This window comes from Procambarus clarkii, chromosome 77 (genome assembly GCF_040958095.1).
Source record: "Procambarus clarkii isolate CNS0578487 chromosome 77, FALCON_Pclarkii_2.0, whole genome shotgun sequence".
Lineage (NCBI taxonomy): Eukaryota > Metazoa > Arthropoda > Malacostraca > Decapoda > Cambaridae > Procambarus > Procambarus clarkii.
The window spans coordinates 17262643-17277642 of record NC_091226.1 but is presented as its reverse complement, the minus strand read 5'-3'; the positions used below and the strand labels follow the sequence as shown (position 1 = coordinate 17277642).

Below are 15000 nucleotides of genomic sequence, written 5' to 3'. Positions count from 1 at the left end.
ACTAAATATTTACATGTTAACTAATTAGTCGTCAACGTTGACAAAAATGATTATATCTTCAATACTTCCACTCACTATTTTATTCCAACTTTAATAACTATTTCACAACACAAACACTAATTCCTGCAAAAATACCTTTGTCACATTCAACTTCCACAACATTTAAGTGATAATAACTACTCTCGCCCGCCTCAACGTCACATTCAAACCCACACAATATTAACACAATCACCTTTACACTACTAACGTGGCCCAACCGCAAACCTATCCCCACGATTCTTCTACAAGACTAGTCACACACTTACTGCAAAGTCTTCACTAATAGGGCAGTTGAAGCGTCTCCGTGTTCTTCCACACAGCCCAGGGGTCCTGCCAATCTGTCCGCTATTACCTGCAACAAGGCAACGTCATGTTAGCAATATCAATCATGCCTATACCATACCTTTAATTGCAACATGTACTTACTTTCACTAAACTAATGGCATGCTCTCAATTTCTAATGCCACTTAGAAGCATAGATCACACCTAGATAGTCAACGAGTTTTGCAGCTGTTACTTGTGGCATCGACACCCTCTGAGCACCTAATACTATTAACCACTTCAGTCTCACTTTACTACGCTATCATATTACAATATTACCACACCTCTAAACTTAGACTAGATATTCAATAACTACTTGCCTTAAACTCATACCGCCATCATAGATGCTAACTCACGCATCACATCTTGCGAAACCGGGACATCTGCCACCACCTTCTGCTCGCCACTGACTTGATTCATCGGTCCACCACTGGTCCCATCACAACCTTAGTCTCTCCTCGACATTCCTGAATCACCAGTCGGCTCATTTCACGCGATGCCTCGTCTTCCCACCATTACCTCATTCACTTAACAATAACGCTGAAAAACAAACATTACAATTCACTACACATTTATAATTCTCTTTTAGTACTGATTACAGGTCAACACTAAAATAGCTGCCTATATATAGAATCCCCAAAGAGGGTATATACGGCAGCTGTAAAATATATATTTTTGACCCTATGTATTGGCGTTTTGCCGGTGTACAATACGAGTGTAAGCTAGGGGATCTGTCAGCCCTAGCGACCCCAAAGGGTAACGGGGTACCAGCTCAGAGTAACATCACGCCCTAACACTAACTTGTACACCACAACTATGCCAATACTGGGGTCAAAATAACGTTCCGTACAGCCTCACCCACCAAGTCCACTCAACAGCCAATCACCTTTCGATTTTTCAATTGACGTCACTTCTCGCAACCTCTACTCTCATTGGTCGGCTCAACCTAATTGGATACTCTAGTGATTCATAACAATTATTTTGTTAAACTTAAATATATACACCCAAATGTATACCCAATATATGACAAACATACACATAACAAATGTATGAAATACAATGTTTAACTTTACACTCACAAATGATGACTTTGGAGTACTTATTATTACATCAGTATTATTAAATAATGAACATAGTTATTCAAGCTGTAAGTACAGTACAACACAGTACAGTATAGTATAGTACAGTACACTTCCGTACACTACTATACATTACAGTACTCTAGAATAAAGTTCCGTTCGGTACAGTACAGTACTATGCATTACAATAAAATACAGTACCGTACCGTAAAATACAGAACGGCTAAGGGCACATTACTCTACAGTACAATAGATAACAATACAGTACCGTATAGTACAGTACACTACAGTCAACTGCAGTACAGTACCCTACATAACAGTTCAGTACACTACAGTATAGTACCTTACAATACTCTAAACTACAGTACAGGATACACTACAGTATTGTACACTACCGTACACTACAATCAAGGGTACAGTACAATACACTACAGTACATTAATGTACAGTACACTAAAATAAAATATAATACACTACAGTAAAGTAATCTACACTACAGTATACAAGAGTACATTACGGTATAGTACGCTCTACTACTCTACACGATACATTTCACTACACTCCAGTTCATTACAAAAGAGTACAGTACAATACACTACAGTACCCTATAGTATAATACTCTACAGCATACTTGAGTAAAGGCTACAGTACACTACAATACAGTCATATACAGTTCAGTCATGTACAATACAGTATTCTACAGACTACAGTCCAGGGTAAAGTTCAGGGGCCGGATTCAGGAAGGTACTTACAAACGTTTTTCCTCTTAGCTAACAACGTTTTCCCTCTTAACGCCTTCGTGGCGGCTACGTCCGTATTCAACTAGCTACCCTAAGTGGAAAAACCTTCGTAAGTTCATTCCGGGATTTAAGTGTGGTTTCGACCACTCGTAGCTTTACGTAAACTGGATATAAGTCATTTTTTCTCTACTACATAACACTGGGATCGATTTATGATATTGGAACATGACCAAAATGTCATAGCTGGTGAATCTAGTGAAGAGGAGTTCTTCGTGTTAGTTATATATGCATTCTCTGCTTGAAACTTGAAGTAAATATGTGTTTGATGATAGTAGAATTAGTTTTATAATAGCAAGATATTATACCACTAGTTATTAAGTAAATAAACACTGGTGAACATGAAATATGAGAGAAGGTCATGAGCCCTGCCTGATGGGATCATTTACTATCACCAAATGCCCCTGTTCACCTAGTAGTAAGGGTGTACCTTAGCTATACATACCCATTTCTAATATATTTACTTTGGTTTTATTTTGAAATTAAATCTGGGTGAGACATAAAATAAAAATATGCTGCACAAATGATGTTAGGTAAGGAGAAGGGTAAAAATGTCAACAACTTTATTCATTGAATACTTAAAGCTATAATTATGACTATATAGATTATTAAAAAAGAGAGAGGGAAGTAGGGGTCCAAGACCTCTTCCTGTTATACAATTTGGGTGTGGAACAAGTAATTATCAAAAGAAGGCACCATGCCGGGAAGGCTATGTAGCAGTAAGGCAGTGAGGTGAGGCAGCTACTTATTTGAGAAATGCTTATTTTATTTACCTTATAAGCTGACGCAACTTTCAGGAATACTCAGCTGATTCCTCTACATTTAGCATGGAACAAATTTGTGTCCAAGACCTCTTCCTGTTACTCAATTTGGCTGTGTGTAACCAAACTAGAAGTGCTCTACAAATCAAGTGACCCAGAATGTGGAATGACCTCCCCAATCATGTCAAAGGCTGTACCTCTCTCAACCAGTTTAAGAGTTAAACCAAGTACTGCCTAATTAACTCCATGTAACCTAACTTACCTCCTAAATGTCAACTCATGTCTTGCTATTTTTTAAACAACGCTGTTCACCAACATGTGCATTTGCTGATTTATGCTATGTTAACACCCCTTTTTGTATTTTTTATTCCTTCTTTCAACACAATTTATACATAATCTCGATTACTATTAAGTTTTAGTCTGTGTTTTTTCCCCCACACCTTGCCCGAAATGCAATGAGTATTAGTGGCTTTAGGTATTGTATGTACTAGCTCTGTCTATAAATCCAACATTATGTTTGTAAATCAACTGTATGTACTTTTCCTGAATAAAATGTATTTATTATTTATTTTTTAATCAGTAAGTATTAAGTAAGTAAGTAAGTAATTATCAAAAGAAGGCACCAAACCGGGAAGGCTATGTAGCACCATTGTGTGTAACAATAAACTAAAAATTTTTTAACAAATAATGCACCTGTATGGTCAAACAAATCCTGTCGGCTGTAAAAATATTGATGCAGTTATTTAAATGAAAAATATAATGAAAGAAATATTACTAGTTTTTTTTATCCTATCTTTTTGTACTATACAGTATATCCAAGGTCTTATGCCTTGGATGTACATGCCTGATTGAAGCACGGATTCCCATTATACTTTTCGTTTTTTTTTTCTTTCTGGGCCGGGATAAACCTGTTTTCTGCCTCCTGACACTTCTGGGAGATGTAGTCCATCATGCCAGGGAGCCGGTCGGCCGAGCGGACAGCATGCTGGATTTGTGATCCTGTGGTCCTGGGTTCGATCCCAGGCGCCGGTGAGAAACAATGGGCAGAGTTTCTTTCACCCTATGCCCCTGTTACCTAGCAGTAAAATAGGTACCTGGGTGTTAGTCAGCTGTCACGGGCTGCTTCCTGGGGGTGGAGGCCTGGTCGAGGACCGGGCCGCGGGGACACTAAAGCCCCGAAATCATCTCAAGATAACCTCAAGATGCCTTGTACACACTTTTCCGACCTCTGTTTCACATGGTGATCATTTTAGATATGTTCTCATCTCATAATTGTTTCCTTTTCGGTATGCCAGCTTTTTCCTTTACTTTGGCTAGTTTTTTTTCCTTCTTCCACCAGATACTTAAATGTTGGTACACTGTGGTCACTCATTCCTATGGGGAGGTTCTGATTTGACTTCCCTTATGTCTGACTCATTCATTGTGAATATCAGATCAAGTCTTGCTGGTTCATCATTTCCTTCCATCCTTGTGGGCCCCTTGACATATTGGCTTAGAAAGTTTCTTGTTGTCACATCTAATATTTTAGCTCTCCACTGTAATTATGATGGGGCGAGTCTTCTGAAGGTAATGGTTTGAACCAGTATTTTTATATGCTTAGTTATTAGTAAGAAAATGAATTATGTTAATTTAGTTATATAAAGAACTAAGTAGCCTGATAATGGAATACAACCCTCCCCTCTCTCTCTCTTTTCTAATTCGTCTATTACATACATACTATTATAGTCTTGTGGGTTGGTTGGTGTTGTCGTGTTGATTCTTCTCTACGGACAACCCAACTCACAACTCGGTAGAGTGCTTATACCTCACTAGGAGATCACCCTTGGCGCTTCTGGCTCTTGGAGAGGGGCTCAACGTCACACGTTTAGGGGATCCGGCTCCAACACTTAGCCTCGTTGTCACGTGCACACACCCACTCGAGCCGCTGTGACTCCCCACTCTCTCCTTAGGTGATATGATCTCCTCAATCCCCCTTTGACTTATTAGTATTACCTTCTACCCTGTCCACAGCAGTGGTTCTTGGTTCTTTCTCTCTCTCTCTCCTTCTTTACTATCTCCTGGGAAGCCTCACTAGGACAAGGGCAAACACCAGCAAATTGGGATACATTTACTGGACAAAGCACATACACGATACATACACACATATAATAATAATGAATCCTATACTCTATAATATTACAATCAGGGTGCACTCCAACACCATCACAACTCTATTATCAGTTTATCAAGTGGTATCCTATCTTCTGATTCACCACCTGATACTATCAAGCACCTCAAGTAGATCAAGTCTACATACACTGTTGCACTATCAACAAGAGGAATATATATATATATATATATATATATATATATATATATATATATATATATATATATATATATATACATATATATATATATACATATATATCTATAAATGTGTACAATGAAAATCAGCATGTGAATGCAATAACATATATCAGTATAAATGTTCCTTGATACACAACAATGATCAATCGATCACTCTATCAGTCCTCGAACACATACATCTCTAGGTAATCAAGCCTACGACTGCAACTCTAAACTTCAGAATAAATCACTCCTCGACATAAGAATACAAACAACCACTCACCTCTCACTGCGTCTTGCACACTAATGACAACCAAACACTATCAACTCCCTACAAGTAATCCACCAGAACTTCCCTTCCACCTCTGGAAGTTCACTACCCTGATATCTTCAGGTTCTTCCGGGCTTCACTACCAGGATCCTCTGCAGCTCCTCCAGGCTGCTATCATGAAGTTTCCTTGAGCAACTACGGTGCTTCACCCTTCTGCTAGGGTCCTCCACAGCTCTCCTGGCTGCTACACCATGAAGTTTCCTCGAGCAACTATGGTGCTTCACCACCTCTACAGAAGCATGTGACACTCCTCTTCACTGCTTCTCCTCACAGCTCGAGGTCTTCTGCTCCACTACCTTGGAGTCTCATCAACTACTTCATCTGTGCTGGCTTCGAAGTTCTCAGCAACTTCTTCCCCAAAGACAAACCTGCAACCCATCGACACTCCAATAAAATGTTCCCCTTTAACACATAAACAAAAATAATCACACAATATGTTTGCCTCAAACCTCTATCTGTCCTCTACACACAGAGAGAGTGGACTCCCCCGTTTTGGGCGGGTCCATACTCCACCTCGACCCGGCGGCGGTCCTCACTCACGCTGGGAGGGTCTTCCACGGAGCCGGGCTTCCTCAGTTGCCTGCCAGCGCTCAGAGGGGACGGACGTCGCTCCGTGTTCCTCCCTCTCCACTCTCTTATTTTAGGCTTTCTGCCTTATCAAAACATGTCTAACTTATCAATAAACATTGCTACTGTCGCTGGGCACACGACCAACTACAAGCAACCACTATGAACTGGCGTATATCGTGCTTACCACAGATTGTCTGGTCGAGGGCGCTCCTCCCTCTGACGAAGCCTGGTCAGGGCGCTTCCACGGCCCACAATAATGCCTCTGGCCGGTTTAATACTCTCCTCTTCGACCAGGACTTGAGACCACAACGTTCCCAGCTCAGTTCCACAGCTGGCACGTCTACACACTTCTCTTCTCTTGGAGATATATCACTAGGGGTTCCCTTCTGACGGGAGCTCGAACGGAGCGTGGCTCTCCCCTGCGATGTCTGGCACTCAAGTGAGGTCAAAGCCCCTCCAGAAGCGAGCCTCATGCCTCCAGCAAAATGTCCACATCTCCTAGCCAGTCATTTACCTGTTTTCTCCTTCACTGCCCATAGTCTCAAATTGTTTATCATATCCATCCAGCTATTTTACATATGTGTTATCACCTCTAAATTTCTTAGACCTTCTGGTTAGGTCAAGCTTGATAGAATAATTCTCAAAGGGGAGACTCGTTTTTTCGGCTACCTGGGATCATAACAGTCATATTTTGCCCAAACCCCCCTGCAGTTTTCAAAATAACTGAAATGTCGGAAATTTGACTCCTGAGTGTAATTTTTGAGCCCAATTCTGAATCTGCTCCTAATTTCAGTTTCAAATTACGACTTTTTATACCGAAAATATGCCAATTACTGAAAACGGCGAAAGGTCATATTTTGCCCAAACCCCCCTGCAGTTTTCAAAATGTTTGAAATGTCGGAAATTTTAAAATCGCTCGATTTTTGCCCGCTAGCGGCCAAAAATCGTGCGAATTTCACAGCAAGCGGCCAAAAATCGTGCGAATATCGCCGCTAGCGGCCAAAAATCGCGCGATTTTCGCCGCTAGCGGCCAGAAACCATGCGATTTTCGCAGCTGGCGGGCAAATATCGCGCGATTTTCGCCGCTACCTGCCCACAACCGCGCGATTTTCGCAGCTGGCGGGCAAAAAATCGCCAGATTTTCGCCGCTAGCGGCAAAAATCGACCGATTTTCGACCTAGCGGCAATAAAAGGGGCTATTTTTGCCGCTAGCTGCCAAAAACCGCGCGATTTTCACAAATAGCGGCCAAAAATCGGGCGAATATCGCCTCTAGCAGGCAAAAATCGGGCGATTTTCGCCGCTAGCGGCCAAAAACCATGCGATTTTCGCAGCTGGAGGGCAAAAATCGCCAGATTTTTGCCCTCCAGCGGCGAAATGCGGCAGATTTTTGCCCGCTACTGGCGAAAATCGCGCGATTTTTGGCTGCTAGCGGCGAAAATCGCTTGATTTTTGCTCCGATAGTGGCGAAAATCGCCCGATTTTTGCTCCGGTAGTGGCGAAAATCGCCCGATTTTTGCTCCGGTAGTGGCGAAAATCGCCCGATTTTTGGCCGCTAGCGGCGAAATTCGCACGATTTTTGGCCGCTAGCGGCGAAATTCGCACGATTTGGCCGCTAGCGGCCAAAAATCGCCCGAATTTCGCCGCTGGAGGGCAAAAATCGGGCGATTTTTGGCCGCTAGTGGCGAAAATTGCGCGGATTTTGGCCGCTAGCGGCGAAAATCGGGCGATTTTTGGCCTCCAGCTGCGAAAATCGCATGGTTTTTGGCCGCTAGCGGCGAAAATCGCGCGACTTTTGGCCGCTAGCGGCGAAAATCGCCCGATTTTTGGCCGCTAGCGGTGAAAATTGCCCGATTTTGCCCGCTAGCGGCGAAGATCGCCCAGTTTTTGGCCGCTAGCGGCGAAAAACGCCTGATTTTTGGCTGCTAACGGCGAAATTCGCCCGATTTTTTGCCGCTAGAGGCAAAAATAACGGGAATTTTGACCGCTAGCGGCGAAAACCGCGCAATTTTTGCTCGCTAGGTCCGAAAATCGCCCGATTTTTGCACGCTAGCGGCGAAAATCGCGCGAATTTTGACCTCTAGCGGTGAAATTCGCCCGATTTTTGGCCGCCAGCGGCGAGAAATCCTATTTTTGGGCCGCTATCGGCGAGAATCGCTCGATTTTTGCCCGCTAGCGGCGAAATTCGCCCGATTTTTGGCCGCTACTGGCGAAAATCGCCCGATTTTTGGCCGCTAGTGCCAAAAATCGCGCGGTTTTTGGCCGCTAGCGGCGAAAATCGCCCGATTTTTCCCGCTAGCGGCGAAAATCGCGCAATTTTTGGCCGCTATTGGCAAAAATCGCCCGATTTTTTCCCGCTAGCGGCGAAAATCGCGCGAATTTTGCCCGCTAGCAGCGAAAATCGCGCGAATTTTGCCCGCTAGCAGCGAAAATCGCGCGAATTTTGCCCGCTAGCGGCGAAATTCGCCCTTTTTTTGCCCGCTAATTGCGAAAATCGCGCGATTTTTGCCGCTAGTTGTAAAAAATCGGGCGACTTTAGCCGCTAGCGGTAAAAAAATCGGGCGATTTTCGCCGCTAGCAGCCAAAAATCGGGCGAATTCTGGCTCTCTGCACCTGTTCGCAGTTTGAAATTGCGACTTTTTATACCAAAAATATGCCAATTACTGAAAGTGGCAATGGGTCAAATTTTGCCCAAACCCCCTGCAGTTTTCAAAATATCACAAACATCCCAAATTCGATACCCGAGCCATATTTTGGACCCTAATTCTGGCTCTCTGCACCTATTCGCCGTTTGAAATTCCGACTTTTTATACCAAAAATCTGCCAATTACTGAAAGCAGCTGTAGGTCACATTTTGCCCAAACCCCCCTGCAGTTTTCAAAATATCCCAAACATCCCAAATCCGATTCCTGAGCCATATTTTGGAGCCAAATACTGGCTCTCTGCACGTATTCGCAGTTTGAAATTTCGACTTTTTATACCGAAAATATGCCAATTGCTGAAAGAGGCGGTGGGTCACATTTTGCCCAAACCCCCCTGCAGTTTTAAAAATATCCCAAACATCCCAAATCCGATACCTAGAAATCCTACTAAAAATCCCCTAGAAATCCTACTGAGAATACTACTAGAAATCCTATTAGGAATTCCCCTTAAAATCCCGTAGAAATTCCTCCAGAAAATCCCCTATAAATTCCCGTAGAATTTCTACTACATGTCCTACTTGAAATCACCTAAAAATCCCACTAGAAATCCCCTAGAAATCCTACTAGAATTCTACCAGAAATTCCCATAGAAATCCCCTATAAATTTCCTTAGAAATTCCCCCTAGGAATTCCCTACAGTTTCCCCTAGAAATCTCCTAGAATTTCCCCTGGAAATTCTACTGGAATTTCTACTAGAAATTCCCTTATAAATATTGTAAATTCCGCTAGAAATCCTACTAGAAATTCCCCTAGAAATCCTACTAAAAATCCGTTTGAAATCCTACTGGGAATCAAACTAGAAAAACTATTAGAAATCCAACTATAAATCCTACTGGGAATTCCCCTAGAAATCCCGAGAAATGTTTATCTACGTATTTTACTGTTAGTTGAATATTCCTTAGCGTAATAACGCCCTAATTTGACGTTAGAGGATGGGAGTGTTGGCGGCCTCTGTTACCCGGCCTGGGAGAGAAGGCTTGCCATATTTCACCGGTATTTAACGTCAAATTCCTTAGTTCCCTTTCAAATGTAGCAAGTGCATGAACAGGGATGGTATACGTACCTTTGCTTGAATGTACCTTGGCGCAATACCGCCCAAGTTTGACGTTAAATGTGTATGGGAGGAGGAAACAGTGGCCTGACCGGCCGCCACCATGGGAGGGGATCGAGGCAGTGAAGGAGCAGTTGCCAGATATGACTTATCATCGCCTGCAGTTTTACGTCAAATTCGTTTCCATCAAGTTTAAATGTAGGAAATATATAACACTGACGATTTATCTATCTAATTAACCCTTGGTTCATTGTCTCTTGTGTAAAAACGCCCAAATTTCACAAGAAATAAGGTGGCAGGGGCTTGCTGGAATGGTGGTATTTGGCAACACAGACCCGACCGATCGCTTGACAAATTGAATGCTTGTTAATTGCTTAATTAACGTTGCAACTCTTCATTTACCTCTCTAAACATCACGAACGTATATTAAAATACATTATTTCAACAATGGATGCACCCTGCAACGTATATTGAGTAATAAACTTGACATAAAATCGAGTAGTGTTTTATCCATTAACGCAAAGTCATCAGTCGCTTTGAATAATTAAGATCTTGATGGATAATAAAACTTGTCAATTTTCCCAAGTAATTTTGCATAGAATATCTTTATGTTTTCAGTTCTATGTATTATGCTCTATGTTCTCTGTTCATTTCTTGGTTCTCGATTCTCTGTTCTTTGTTGTTCTACGTTGTGTGTTCTGTTCCCAGTTCGGTTCTCTGTTCAGTTCCCTGTTCACTAATAAGTTCTGTGTTCTGTCCTCTTATGTTCGCTGTTCTCAGTTCTCTTCTACGTTACGTTACGAGAGGAGAATAACACGATATAATGCAGAATGAAGCATGAGCAGGCATTCCCCAGTAACAAATTAAATATATATAGATGTCAGGATTGGCAACTTTTGACTTATTATTATTTTTTAAGATAGATATTCATACAGGGCAAAAAATGTCTTAATATAAAGACTTTGAATTATATATTTGTGAAAATAGTCTTATCAAAATATTTCTCATAAAGATTTTAATAGTTTTATGTAGGGTTAGCTGTGAACGTTGATTTTTATATGATTTTTGTGTTATGATGATGCTTCATATACCTTGCAAAAATGCACTCTAAATCCTTGTATTTGCTATGGATCAGATAGAAAGTGTTTGAATCAGTCATTGATTTTGTTTCCTGTTGTAATAGTCTTCCCACTTGTAGATGGGGGAGCCCCACACACCAACCCGTTCTCGCAAATTCGTAAAGTCAATATTGACTTATTAACTACGTGCATAGGTGATATACTAAACATAATAGATACCCTTAAAAAGATTCATAGAAAACACCGACCTTACCTAACCTTGTTAGTATCTTAAGATAAGCATCTTATTGCTTCGTAATTACAATTATTACTTAACCTATACCTATTATAGGTTAGATAATAATTGTAATTACGAAGCAATAAGATGCTTATCTTAAGATACTAACAAGGTTAGGTAAGGTCGGTGTTTTCTATGAATCTTTTTAAGGATATCTATTATGTTAAGTATGTCACCGATGCACATATTTAATAAGTCAATATTGACTTATTAAATTTGCGGGAACGGGTTGCAACCACACACTCACACGTACCTTTGAATGACTCATTAATCATCATTTCCCTTTCAAATGTAGTTATTTCCCTCAAACACATGTTGAATACGTATTTTGCCGTTAGTTGAATATTCCTTAGTGTAATAACGCCCTAATTTGACATTAGAGGATGGGAGTGTTGCCCGCTGTAACCCTGGGAGAGAAGGCTTGCCACATTTCACCGGTATTTAACGTCAAATTCCTTTATTCCCTTTCAAATGTAGCAAGTGCATGAACAGGGATGGTATACGTACCCTTGGTTGAATGTACCTTGGCGCAATAACGCTAAGGGAAACTGTTGACCAGTCCAGACACTAGAAAATGAAGGGGCGACGGCGTTTCGGTCCGTCCTGGACCATTCTCGAGTCGACAATCGACTTGAGAATGGTCCAGGACGGACCGAAACGTCGTCGTCCCTTCACTTTCTAGTGTGTGGTTTCGTCAACATATTTCAGCCACGTTATTGTAACTCATCGCCTGCCTAAGGGAAACTGTTGCAAGGAATGCCAACACTCTTTCTAGGAATAAAATGCAAACTAAGAAATACGTCCTTTTGCTCAACATTTTTATTTTGTACTTGGCAGAAATTTTCATCTAACTCAATAATTCAGTCTAATAAGAGGGCGAAGCATTGTATCATCAACGTTATTTGTGTCTAGGCAACCCCCACTGATGACGTCAAAAGTTAGGTAGCCAGACTATTTTTATATATCACCTGTTATATCCTGCAATATTTAATTATCAATTTATTAATACATAAATAATTAACACTTCACATTTTTGGTAGATTAAAGTTGAAGCACAATGTCATAAGCAAGGATGGTGTGCTGAACAAAGATGATTTATTAAGTGGATGGAACCTTAAGCTGATCCCGGCCTGTGATTGGCTGTTGTATTGAATGTCACCAAAGAGTTTCTACCAATGATATGCCAGCACGAGAATTCTTACTCGAGTCCAACAACCCGCCTTATGGGCTGCTGTTTGGCTATTGGTAGTACATGGGCGACGCACTAGATGGTGTTAGCTGTATTTTGTGTGTTGGTATGTCAACAGATGGCGTAAGCTGTATCTTATGGCCACTGTTGACCAGCCAGTTGGTAGTGTTCTTTTGTGCCGACAGATGCCATCAGCTGTATTATTACTTCCGAATTCCCTTTAAACACTGATCCACAACTCCTGTAGTGTCTACGGGATAAGGTTTTATACTATGCTGGTACATAGTAGGTAACCGAGTGCTGCAATTACTTTGTTTATCTACTGTTTATCTACTGTTGTCTACTGTTTATCTACTGTTAAATATAATGCATCCAAGACTTGCTAGTGTAGTCTGTTGCTCCCATGCTAACTGTATGCTATTAGCATTAGTCAGCTATTGTCTCAAACTGTGTAATCCTTTTATACATTCTTAATGATAATTATACAAATAAAAACACATAAAACTTAACAAATTGTTCCTAAAGTATAATACATTTCTCCACCTCCCCCCCCTCCCATCTCTCAATAAAAATGTCAGTCCAAGGTTGGAGGCTAGACACTTCACCCAATTTTCCTGTACTACCTGCATCCTGTCCTCTAAACAAAGACCCAAAAGTACATTCCATCCACCCGCCAACCCCCGCTGTTTATGAATGAAAAATGGTTTACACACTACTCACAACTCAACCCGTCCTCGACTCAAGTCCATTACATCCAGCGGTCGACCCCACAGACGCATTCATAAATTTTAATATGCTGTTCATTCAAAACGGGAATTTTCTCAAGTATAAATTAATATTATAATATATTAGCATATTGTGCATATATAGGCATAGGTTAGGTGTTTAGGTTCTGTTGGCGATTATTTGTATTTGTAGCACGTGGGTGAAGCATTTATAGCGTTGTGATTCGAACAAAATTCGTCAGTGAAGCACTTGTTCCGGATATGTTCGAACGTCAGCAGTTGTGAGTCGTGTGTAAACCTCTTTTCATTCATAAACAGGGGGTTTGGCGGGTGCCTGGAATCACTTTTGGATCTTTGTTTGGAGGACGGGCTGCACAACTGATGATGTCCGAACACTTCCGGAACAAGTGCTTCCCAGACGACTTGTGTTCGAACCACAACGCTGTAAATGCTTCACCCACGTAATACAAATACAAATAATCGCCAACAGATCCTAAACACCTAACCTAACCTATGCCTAAATATGAACAATATGCTAATATATTATATTAGCATATATATGCTAGAGAAATAAAGATTATTTTAGTAGGATTTCTTATAGTATTCCTAGTAAGGTTTCTAACAACCATGAACCCTGTTAACTGCTATGCTATGATATTTCGACAACAGACTTCAACTGCATATGCAATCCTACTAAAAATCCTAATAGGAATCCTAATATTGAAATCACCTAGAATTCCTACTAGGAATCTTACTTCAAATCTTACTAGGAATCACCTTGAAATCCTACAAGGAATCCTAAAAGACAATAGGTAACCTAATCTCACCTTAAGACTCTGAAGGAAGCTGCTATACAGAGCTCTGATACTCCACCTTGCCACATAAAGGCTCAGATAACCTGTCTGAGCCTCTTCTATTCAGAGCTCTGATACAGCCTACCAAGTTCCGTCTTATTCTATGCTACAACTCGCCAGAGCCATTATTCCTCTAATGTAATACTTTAAGAAAGAATTCTCAACTTTGTATCTAATTGCTTGTTACAGGGGCTTTAGAGCAGATTATAGCATATATATCAAAGCATCAAAATTGTACTTAAAAGTTTGAAAGATAATTTTAAGTTGGGTACATGATTTTACCATAGAGAATTGGTGAATAAAATGACATAATTAAACATTGTAGTGAAGAGTGACCCCTATATCAAAGGTCGCCACTCTAGAGCATATCACTTGGCGTTAAACAACCTACAAAACTTAACACTATATAAAATGTACAATTTAAAAATATGTTATTAAAACCACATACCAGACGTATAGTTTATTTTAAAATGTATATACCTATTGTATATGACCAATATAAATTACTGATATTCTACATAACACAAACATTCGGTATAACATTTATATACATAACGTTTATATAAGCCTTGATATAGGCTTAAGTATATATGATTACCGTATATAACTTAAGACAGGTAAACAAAAAAAAAATTATGAAAGGCTTTACAATCAGAATTGAATTGTTGCAAGGTCAGTATACTGAACCTGGGTGTTGCAAGGTCAGTATACTGAACCTGGGTGTTGCAAGATCAGTATACTGAACCTGGGTGTTGCAAGATCAGTATACTGAACCTGGGTGTTGCAAGGTCAGTATACTGAACCTGGGTGTTGCAAGGTCAGTATACTGAACCTGGGTGTTGCAAGGTCAGTATACTGAACCTGGGTGTTGCAAGGTCAGTATACTGAACCTGGGTGTT

At 40.8% G+C, this 15000-nt stretch overlaps 1 long non-coding RNA gene across 1 annotated transcript in view; it reads right to left on the bottom strand.

Annotated features, from left to right (window-relative positions):
* Positions 1–1185, bottom strand: part of LOC138357326 (uncharacterized) — a 3373-nt gene extending 2188 nt beyond the window's left edge. Inside the window, exons 1-2 of the long non-coding RNA XR_011224923.1 lie at positions 681–1185; positions 306–391 (exon numbers count right to left, since the gene is read on the bottom strand). This is a non-coding gene — a long non-coding RNA (uncharacterized lncRNA). The remainder of the gene's footprint in view (positions 1–305; positions 392–680) is intronic.
* Between the last annotated feature and the right edge of the window lie 13815 nt (positions 1186–15000).